Here is a 12,146-nt window from a genome sequence, read left to right as displayed (position 1 = left end):
AGTAACCTGAGACCTCCCGTGGATCCAACACCAGAAGGGCCCTACATTTGTGCAGCTATGATCCCTCGAGTGGCGTAGTAGTTGAGTACTGCTGTACGGGGATCTAGGGACTCAGCTGCCGTCTTGTAACTGAAAACACTTTTAAGGCATCTATGTTTTTGTAGCAACAAACGGCAGTACTGTTAAACATCTCATGCATTGCTTTATATAATATACTTTATAACATAGTAAAGAATAGCGGAGGACGTTCATCACAGATGTCTGGTACGTGTTATCTTCTGAGATGTACGGTGTATGTTACATTAATCTCTTTGTCGAGCAATCAATGTATGTTACATTAATCTCTTTGTCGAGCAATCGATGTAGTGTGACATTTATGAGACATTTTCTCCATGTTTGTTAGAATTATTAATAGAATGTAATAATTCCGACAATAGTGTGACTGAGAAACATTGGCACTGAATACTGAACATAGAACAACAGCTTTTCATTGAGCCAAAAAAAGCTAAATATTACTCATTCAGCCTCTATCATAAAGGAACTTATTCGTTGAAAAGGCTGGCGGAGACCCATCAGGGTATGAGGGTGCAAGACAGCTAAAACTATAAACTTCATCTCATGCACCCTTTACACCGTCAGACAGAAACCCCGCACCGAAGTGACGAAATTCTTGACACCCCGAATTGAACACGGGACAGGTAGCGCTTTTACAGAGATGAACCTGTTGTGCGTCACTGTAAAATGAAAAGGTACCTTAGTTGTGATGGAAACAAATACAATAAAATCGCTTTTATACGGTACAATAATGATTCTCTGGCATTCATTTGAGAGAATGTTTTTTCAGAGAATAAACCTTGTCTCTTTAGATCTACATATACACTTTTTTCCTCTGTTTTGTAATAGTTTCCATGCATAGTTTTGTTTTGCTAAACATAGATTAAGCTGTTAAAACATTTTCAACTTTGCAAAAAAATATTTGTACCCTAGTGTGTGAAATCGGTAGGTTTACTTTTAAAGAATAATATTAAAGATCACACATGTAAAGAAATAAGTGTAGTTTCAGATCTATGCTTTCAGGGGACCGAACTGAGCTTTAACCTTTAATTAAGGACAAACTACGCAAAGTTCGCACAAAACCTCAGAAGCCGACCTAAGATAAGGTGACAATGCATCTCTAAAGGCTTGTGACCAATGGGCGTTGTCTGAAGCATAGTCAGTGGCATGAGTTTCCGCAGGTATTATCATATAACAATAATCTAAATGAACCCGAGGATTGATGAATCAAGGTCTATTTGACTTGAATAATTAGCCTAACAATAGAAAATGCACACTGAATACTGATCTTCTAACAGCGTCCGAATAAGAAAAAAACACCGGTGAGCCCACGAAAATTGCAAATTTAGACGATGAAAGTACGGAAAGTTTGAATGGACACCTATAAAACGGAAGAGCTGCATCTCACTTCATACCAAGCACTTCTTTGTTGTGATATATTTAGCCTTCGTAGTAATAGCGTTTGGATTTATAGGTGGTATTTAAGACTGAAATAGCAGCCTCATAAATGTGGTTGATACGTAACGGATCCTAAAATAACAGTTCGTTTATTTATATAACGGCAGTTAACACCTTCCAGATATAGGAACTGAACAACTCCCTCAAGATTTATCCAGATTTACAGTAGCGATTCTGAGCTTAAGGACAGAGCAGGTTTCAGTCTCGTTAAATCAGTACTGCTACTTTGTCTTCTGGTTAATCTAGTGACCCATGTAGATATTGGATCTAAACTTAGTCAGCTATCCAAGAGATGTTTCCAGGAAAATACACTAGGCTAGGTGTTAATGGGGCATGTTGATATAATACTAATATTTCTGAGTATTTATACATACGATTTTCCAAATGTAACATCCAGATATAACTCCATTTTTGAATGGAATGTTGCAATAGCCTATTATATCTCATGGGATACAGGGTTACAGATTCCTTATGTCTAATTCAGTACCTCTACACCCCTCAGGAGGCATTCATAATTGATTCAAGCCTTGATTTTTAGTTGAAATGATTTTACAATGAATAACTACAGAACATCTCCTTTCAATAAGGTGAGAAAGGTGAAATTTGAAAACTTGTCCAGAAGTAATTTACAACTATGTTACGTAAAGCAACTGATATCCCAGCACTCTTAATACGTTTACCCCATTCTGAACTTCCTGATACTGTATAACACAAATCTTGTGGCAGGCAGTAAAAGGAAAGCTACAGTTGTTTGTTCATAAAGAACATTATACAGTAAATCCTAATCACTTGTTACAATTTCCTACAGCTCAGGAGTACAGTCTAACTGAGAGCACATCTCTCTGAGGTCTCTAAAACCTAGTTTGGATATTCTGATTTAAGATTATTAATCTTTAATGAATCTATTCAGAAATTAAATTTAAATGAATTATATGTACCGTATTGTACAGATTCTACATGACACTAATTGAAATGAAGGTGTGAAGAAAACTGTATAATAAACTTACCAAAATAGTACAGTGCTTGTAGTGATTAAATATAAAAATATAACACATGCCTGCCTCTGTCCTATACACACACTAGGTGATATGATAACACATTCTGAATGAGAGGACAAGTTGGCAACAAGAACGAACCATAGATAACACAATCCAATTATTTAATAATTCACAAAGGGTTCTGTGATCACCAATAAATAATATACTGCCATTTTAATGTAGTGCAAATATGCTGGTTATAAAAAAAAGCATTAAAATCAATCTATACAAAATGATTAGAAAAGGAATAAAAGCTACACTGCTTTGTCAACTATCTATATTCAACTAGTATTCAAATTTAAAAATGAAAATATGATAGAAAGCATTTAGTTGTGATAGGAGAATAATAGAATGTAGTTTTCTAAAAGCAGTTCCAATAAGGTTCCCTTTAATGTTCTTCATCTTAGGGCAGTCTCTTTTATAAGTTGGTGTAAATAAGATTTTAGTTATAATATGAGGTGAAAATAGCATTTAAGTGCTTTCTGTATTTATACAGTCCTGGAAGGTGATAAAAGTCAAATCTTGAATCAGAATGGCAGTACAATTGTTGTAGAATTAATGCTTGGTTTCTGGTGCCTCAGCTGTGAAATTAAGACACTGAGTGTGAAGGTAGCCAGAAGTTCAGGTTTGATAATTTGGCAGACAATGATGTTATGTCCATATAAAGATTTCACAGTTATATTTGCAGAGACATGGGATTTTGTTTATTACACATAAAAGGAGGAAATAGTCAATTAAGAACTTCACTGTGTTTCTAAGGACAACAGTGTACAATATAGGCTTTATGGAATAAAAGTTTCTCCATACTTTTTTTAGAAAGTCGTCTCTAGCAAATTAACATTAAGGTAAATTGGCCATAAATGATTTTTTTTATTTATTTAAAGAAATTATTTCTTTATCTCTGACAATGTTTGAGATATTTCTGTCATTGTTTTTAAAGCATATAGAATAAAAGGAACTAGATATCTTAATGTATAATTATCCCTTAATTTATCTAGGTAAGCCAATTGAGAACAAGTGCTCATTTACAATATCATTTTATTTGTAAAACAAAACTTAATTTGTTGTGAAGAGATTTAATTTGACCCATACAAATAAAGTGTGGCATACATCCTGCTGAAAACAGTGTGCCTTTTGGGGGAAAATGTTATATTTAGCATCAGTTTAATACAGATAGATACATAAAACAAACTCACTGGAAAACCCTGTTATGAATTCAATCTGAATTTCCAAATTTCAAGGTGGTGACCAGTTCACGTCAACATATCACTCATCGTCACACATATGGATTTAAGCAAAAGTTGCCTTTGTTTTTCAAGTTTGGATATTTATAGAATAGGGAGAAAGGAAATACTAGTAACAACACTTAATCCAAATTGTCAAGCTCTCATCTCCTCTTTGTATATACTGGTATCTGCTGACTGTACTGGCGATTCAGGACCAAGTCCTCCATTTTGAACATGAATTTGAAAGTATTCTTTGGCACATGGCCTTATTCATTCAAAAGCACACTGCAGGCCCGAAAGTTAACATGATGCAAAGAACTATGGTGTGATTTGGAGGCAGGACAGGACAAATGGTGAATAAAAGTGAATGGTGAATAAAAGTGACAGTAGTAACTCTTCTAAATGAATGCAAACCAGCTTCTGAAATTGAGTCAGCTGCTAATTTACTAAATCTTATGTATCACCCACATTCTAGTCCTCAATGGGATTATAAATATTCTCTTTCATCTAATTAGTAATTTTTTTCATTATTTGTTTACTTTGTTTGTTTCAGTTCTTTCAGTAGTCTTAAATTGAACATGTAATGTAGTTATGGGGAACATAGCACTGTAAGTCTCTGTGTGTTCAAATTTCAGTGTAATGTTACCTGGCACATTGTGAAGCATATTGTTTCACTGCAAAATCCACAACACCAATTTAAGAATTTAAAAGAATGTTCGAAAAAGGAGGATGAGACTTTCAGTCACAGGACAGTCAAATACATTGATAATGATATTTGGCAAATGACCTGGTAAACCACCTGACTTAATTTCAGAAAGTGCTAGAAGTTTATGTGTAACAAAATAGCGTAATCACAGAATAGTGCATCAGTGAAAAATCCTTTCTTCTGATATTCTCTTTTATTTATTTAAATATATGAATTTAAAAATCTCTTCTATGTGATTCTTATTTAATATTATTTCTTCTTATAGCAAAGAACGTTTCAGTTGTTACAAAACATCAATGAATGGAAACTTTCTCTCAATCATTTTTTAATGTTTCCTCCATTAAGGGCAATGTATTTTACACAGTCAGTGTTAGATGGTATTTATACAGTATAAGTCAGTAAAGGAGATTGTGTTGGAGGAGAAAGAGCACTTGAAAGCATTTGCTCACCCTAACCATGAGTAAGGATTAGTTGATATTAAGAGTTTTTGTTACAAAGTAAAGAAGCTCCATAAAACATAAAATTAAGGATCAGAATGGCAAGCTGTGTACGGTACTTCACAGAACGTCTGTATTTGAATGTGTAAGAATAAATACAATCTGTCAACACTTGAGAAAGATTACTTTTTAACTGGTCAATAGGTTAGAAATGAACAAAAACATACTGAAATATTTTAAATGACAGCGGTTAGAAAAAATAAATGACACTAATTGTGAAGAAGAGTGTTACTCCACAGGGTTCTGTCGTACAATGTTACTAATGTTAATGACGTGTATGAAATGAAATTATGCACAATATGAAATGAAAATTAGATATTATATCCTTCCAGTTCATTTTAAAAGGATAAAGTACTTTCAAATCATATAGAATCCCAACTAACACCACTTCATTGTTTTCATTTTGCCCTCTATTTATTAGATGTTAATTATGACTAATATTGTGAAAGATTAAGTATACACTGGTAATAAAAAAGTAATGGTATTTCAGAGAATTGCTCATAAGATGGGAAAGGAAAATATATATTGTTACTTCAATACAGCTTCTGGCTATCTTTGTAGCTTTCACAGTTTGTTTTTCAGTTCATAGCTGTAAAATATTAACAATTCCACTTAGAACCTACCTAATATTCAAAGATGATAAAAGTGTGCAAATGTAAAATGGTCTGCATTCTGTGTGCCATTTGAAAAATTATTTTTCTGCCGCATAATCTTTGGACAACAACACTGTGGAATAATTATGAGAATGAGTATCCGTCCATCTGTCCTTTTTCCAATTGCTTTATTCCAGTTGAAGGTCTTGGTGGAGCTGGAGTCTATCCCAGCAAACAACAGGCGCAAGGAAGGGTACATCCCGGATGGGAAGCCAGTCCATTGCAGATGAGAATGAATATGATATAACACAATGACAAACAACAACGAGGCAAAATGCAAACAAGGCAAATTAAGAGAAAATACCATATTGAGCAAGTTAACTTCTCCACACGATTCTCCAGTTGGGTGTCACAAAAACAGGAACATATATTACATTTTGATTTATTTTGTATGTGTACAGTATTGTGCTACCAGGCAATCTTCGAAAATCAAGTTGCAGTTGCAGCTTGAATGAAAAAAAAATCCTTTTGAAAATATAAGAGTAAAAATTTTATACTCGGACAACATATTCAGAGGGTACAAGCAAAAAAAAAATTGAAGTCATTTTTGTTGCAGAAATGTTTCACTTTTGCCTTAGTGTGACCCTTTCATCCTAAAACATCTTAAATCCTAAAGTAGGGTTCAAGAAGCAACCTTAAAAATGAAATGAATCAGGTACATTCAATTTAAATTCACATTATTGACTGTTAAATTGATAGATCAAGGAAACATCGTATTGTGGAACATGTTCCACATTAAGTGAAGCAGTAATAGCAAAAAGCACACACAAAATTAGTGTGTTGCAAACTGTCAAGGGCATCTCTGTGGTGTACATGGTCTTCACGCACAGAATGGCAAAACCACAGTTTTGTTACTACCATTCCAACCTCCCACATGAGATAACCTAAGACCCTGGGACAGCATTGACTTTATCTCTGATTCACTTAGCGGCTTAAAATGAGATTAAAGTGAAACATTTTCAACATCTGGGGCAGCTGGACTGATGATCATCTTATTTGTGTCAATGCAACCTTCTACTACCTCCTCTCTGGTTCACAAGGGATCAAATGAACTACACTGTCTTCTATTGACCAATCGGTTCTCATAACACTGATGGTTTTTGGCTCGTTTATTCTTATTTTGAATCACATTGTTAGGAAGCCCAGAGCTACTCGAACAACTCATAGTATTGTTACCACTAGATCATTCCATTGTCCCATAGGAAAGTGAAATAGACCTCATCACTTATTATGCATATTAATATTAATGCTATTTAACAGAAAAACCAATCTCCCTTTAATGATGTTAAATTTTAATGATGTTAAATGATTTCATAAAGATATGTATAGTGCTGTCAAGCCTCTCATTAAAGGATATATATTACGTAGGTTTGGCTCTTCACCAGGCTGCTGCTCCTGGAAATATCTATCATGTTTTAGAAAGGTAATAATTTAAGAAAACATTTGCAATCTGTTATACAGGAAGTTTGAAAGAAGTGGGTAAGAATCGTGATATGATTGTGCAGTCATGACCTTGTGCAAACACATCTGTAACCTGCTTTTCATGTCATAACCTCCCCAATCTCGTAAAGCCAGTATTGTGTATATTTATTTTGCCTTGAAATGGGCTGGAGCTTAGGTAGGCATAGCTGTTACCAACCTATGTCAGATAAATTATTGTCATATTTCTAGCAACTGGTCATGTTTCCAAGGCACAAATGAGGAATGTATGTGCACTTTTAAAATCTATTCCAAACAAAAACCAGCACCACAAAGCATAAACTCTTTCAGTACCTTTATTAAGGAGGCATACATTCATAGAAAGAGGCATCAGAATGTCATACAAAATGGAATGTGTCACAAAGGAGACTTTTTTGGATCTTTTTAAAAGAAAGTAAATCTTAAAAAAACACTGCCAAAAGATGAGTGATTAAGGTGTGGTTAAGAAATAGTGATCATTGAGGTGTGGTTAAGGAATAGTGATGATTAAGGTGTGGTTAAGGGATAGAAGTTGGCTTGATTTTAAAAATTGCCCACCTTTGTGTAGCCCATTGGTCATAAGAATGTCAAATGGATAATCTGCAGTTGAGATTACTGAAGCTCACTTTGGACAGTGCCAGTGGTGGAGGGAAGCGGGCATCAGAAAACTGGAGAATCTTGTTGTTGTATCAGTTAAATTCCACTCCCGAGGAATGTATTATTCACACTGTAATTAAGCTGCAAACACCTACAGTATATGGTATACACCAGCAGTGGGAGGAGATATCTTCTGGACTATAGCTCAGTCAGCAACTTCCACAGCATAGACCAGGTATGCTGGTTGAAAGTTTTCTTTCCACCAAAGAACACAAAATGTCATTTTCAATAGTTGTCACTTCCATCCTAGCTTACTTGTGTGCCTTGGGAATGTTGACCTCTTTTAGATGGTAGAAAATGTATTTTTTGGGGAGAAATCTGTAAAAGCTCTAGTGTCTCAAGATGACACTCACAAAGCCAAAGGCGGGCATGCATGGGTGACACATCCTGATCTTATTTTTGTGCAGCCCAGGATGAGATATCCTTATCTCTGCTGTTACAGAAAGGACCATGACGTGTACAAACAATTGCGTTCAACATTTAGTAAGAAGTTTGACTGTTTTCTTCTCAGACACAGTAGACGTCATTAATTACATTCTCTTCTGGCTGATGTGCTGAGCCCATCCCCCAGTCCTCTTTAAGGCTATTGGCTGTTCTTGATTTCCTGCTGTTTTTCTGGGTGGCATCTAAATGTTAGTAAATGTCCCTAATGTCCAATCCAGCAGAAGAAAACAGTCAATAGCACAAACCCTAAGCAGTGCCTGTCAGAAATAATAGAGTGAAACAGAACACAGCCTCCAGAAGGAGTCCAGGGAGCTAGGTCTCCTGGATTAGAAAAACAAAACGCAAATAGAAGTGCAACCTGCGAAACTTTTGCCAGTGATCTGCGAAGTTAGTTATTTTATTATTATTCCCTTCTAAACTTTTAAAGACTGATAGACACAGAAAAAAATGTTAAACAAACCCAAAAATAAAACAAACCAATATCCCATGACACCAACAAATGAGTTTTCGTCTGCGATATGCTACAGTGAAGCTTTTTACAGTTTTCTACTGTTTGTCACATTTATCCCTCGCTCCATTATTCATTTGTTAAAGTCGGGAATCCACACATCCATGTTCACAGCAAATCCATACTATAACTGGGTAATGTCAGAGAGTTGAAGTTCAAATAAGCATCTGAGTGAGACTAAGCAATGTCTGCAAAGCACTACTGTTGACAAGTTCTGAAATCCGACTTCACAGAATTATGAGATAATAACATTCTGGAAAGTTCTTGCAAAAGGTCCACGCATTTAGTGTAGTTCTTATGCATTAGTGTATCTCACATTACATTTATTTATGTTTTGCGTATTGTCTATGACCTAACCAGTTAGGCAAGCTTTTGAAATGTTGTGTAATAAAGACATATCACTTTTTTAAACAATGTTTTGTAAGGAGCTTATTACGAGATCATTACCTTTAAAAACAAATTAAAATGTTAAAGATTACCACATCCTGTTACAGAATATTTCCCTGTAGTTAAGTAGTTAGGTGATGGATGAGTGATTTATCATCTTGTCTGTGGATTAGCTCATTTTTAATACAAGTTCAAGAACATGAAATTCACCAGCAAGTACAAATAAAAGATTTATGTATACCTTAAAGGCATCTGCTTACAAATATGTCATTGTCTATCTGATTACATTTTTTATTGCAATTGACAGGGCTGAGATTGAAACTAATTAAAAGTATATTAGGCAAATGCAATGTTACTTGTTTCTAAGAAGGAAAGTATTTTCTGTTGTATATCTTTGATACAGTGTTTTGACTTAAAACCTGGATACTTTGAAAACCGAAATAAAATATTTCAGGATGTTTCCAATTTTCTCGGTTAACAATTTAATACAATAAGCTTTAATGTTCGCTGTCGTGGAATGGCCGAATTTCAGCACGTAGTATCCTGTGAAAACTTGCCATAAATCCTGGTACCGGAAAGAAGGTATCCGTAAGGTTTCATGGGTATTTTACCTGAAGATAATATTAAACATGTTTAATTAACCCAATATTTCGTTCGCTGAATTAATAAGGAGCTCGGCTGGAATATAACAAGGGAAACTTCAGCTCTCCGCAACCACTGTTGCAAACCACAGAAAGGCAGATATTTTTAAAACAGGGAGGAAAGGTAAGCCAGTATATTAAAATTTAAACGTATCTTAGTATCTCTCAGCACAACAGAGAGATTTTAAAAGCCGAGTTTATGCCGAGTGCTTGCTAAACGTTTATAGAATATACATTATGTTTCTAAGCGGCTTTATCTTGACAGCATATTGTCATAGCGTATCCGGCAATTCTGCATGGAAAAATAAGAACAGTTTAATTAAATTTTGATTTTACAAGCCAAATTATTCCGAATGGTCGACCTTTTAAAACATGAGATCACGATAACAGAGAAAGGGAAAAAATGTTTCTAAAATGTTTTCTCAGTCGGCCTCTAAAACTGTCACTAAATATCCGTAAAACATACAGCAATTAAAAACTAGGCTAATAAAAGAGCCAACACCATATACACATATATTTCAATTTCTGAAAAAATAAAGGAAAACGTCGATAAATAATTCGCCGATGTTAATTATAATAAACTGAAACCATAAAACAGGACTAAAACAGTACATTGCCTTTGCATGAATCACTTAGTAGAAAGGAGGGTCAGATCAGAAAGAGCTAGATGGAGTTCAACTCCTGTGATATGGATAAACCAAGCTTCGTGAAACAAAAGTATACACAGAATGGCTAGCAAAACTGTAAAATCAGATGTTTACGTATTAAGGCATAAATCATATGGAATAGATTATAAACACTTTTAGTGTTTATTTCTGCTGCAAGAGAATAAACATTTACAAAATGTGTTATAAAAGTAAACATCGACGAGTAAGTACTCCAGTCTATAAATAGGCTACTGGGTATTTGTATAATTCTGCTTAAGATCTGTGTTTCGTTCTTAAACATTCCGTTTTACTGTGTAGACGAATTTCTGGTTATAAGACCGGCGCAGAAATACGATATTTTGATTTCACTAAAACGCGGAAACTCCATTTCACTAGAAGGCAACCGTGCACTGAGAACACAGGGTTGTTTAAATTATGAAACGGGTTATTGAAAATCAACAAAAAAAAGGAAATTAAAATCCCATGAGGCCTCTTCCTCAGTGTGTGGAGAGACAGCTTTCTTTATACAGGCCTTGGGATTGCTAAGCGAGCTGTGAGTTTATAATTTACCAAAAAAGAGTTCCTTGAAAACGATGGTGAATTACAGATCAGTATTTAAAACATTAACAGTAAAATGGGGATATATTCCGATTATCACGATGTTATCAGTACTCAACTAGTTCTTGGAAATTGTAAAAAAATCTACTAGGCAGTATTTTTCGGCAGCAACAAGAGTATCGAATGTTCATTAATTCCACTTCGTAACGCAAATGTTATGCTCCAAAAAATGAGAATACAAGAACGCATTCAATTTAATAAAAATAATTCCAAGAGAAATCGAAACTCGTTTTATGACAGTCTCATTATTATTAAAAAATATTTATCCACTTGTAACCAAAAGTAAAAACTCACTAAATTCCTAATTTAATTGACGGGAGTCTGAAAAGATGTATAGCCGTTTTTTCTATTCCTTTGTTTGACACCTAGATTTTCGTGATCATTTTCTTACGGAGTTTTTCTGAAGTGACTTAATCAAATGGGTTTGCTCAAAAGGTTATAGTAGTGTTCCATTGTGCTACCACGCAGTGCAGTCTCAATGCAGTTTGATTACAGCGTGCACAAAATATGTAATATCCCGTTACTTGTATTTTTAAAATCAACGCCTTTTATATACCCACCTCTGCCTTTCCCCTAAAATCACCAAAAAGCTACATTTTTTTATGTTTTCTAGTGTTTTTTTCTTTCGCAATAAAATCAGACAGACAGTTGTGGGATATCTACATCACAGCTATACTGTATAACAGTTAAAAGGGAATAACAGAATTATGTTTATCTAATCGTGTCTTTTAAAATAGACTTGTTTTATAAAGAAAAAACAAGCAAGTATGGGTTGGGTTATAGGTTTCGAACACAAACGAGAGTTATCGTATTTTGCATGTAGCATCTGTCTGTATCTTTTTACTTTCTTTTTGTTTAACGAATCTTGCATCTTGAATGGCCATGGGAGAGAACAGGATTTAGGGAAACTAGACAACTAAAGTCCAGTCAACAGCACGTAGTCTACAAACAAATGTCTTTTCTTCTTTTTGCAAGTCAAACGAAGTCCTGATGTTGAAATTAAGGAAACAAATGACACAGACATTGTAAAGGCAGAAATGTAATAATAATCATCATCATTTCTGATTTTGAAGAAAACTGGTGACTCCATCTGCCAGTTTTCCCGAAACAGACTGCTCCTATTTCCATGGGTTCTAGCATTAACCCGGGAATTAT

The 12,146-nt window shown here is 34.7% G+C and overlaps 1 protein-coding gene across 1 annotated transcript in view; it reads right to left on the bottom strand.

Annotated features, from left to right (window-relative positions):
* pitx3 (paired-like homeodomain 3) overlaps positions 1 to 12,146 on the bottom strand; it is a 40,269-nt gene that overhangs the window by 21,848 nt on the left and 6,275 nt on the right. The window lies entirely within an intron of this gene.

The sequence above is a fragment of the Lepisosteus platostomus genome, chromosome 6 (assembly GCF_059453375.1).
Source record: "Lepisosteus platostomus isolate fLepPlt1 chromosome 6, fLepPlt1.hap1, whole genome shotgun sequence".
In the NCBI taxonomy this organism is placed as follows: domain Eukaryota; kingdom Metazoa; phylum Chordata; class Actinopteri; order Semionotiformes; family Lepisosteidae; genus Lepisosteus; species Lepisosteus platostomus.
This window is presented reverse-complemented; position numbering and strand designations above follow the sequence as displayed.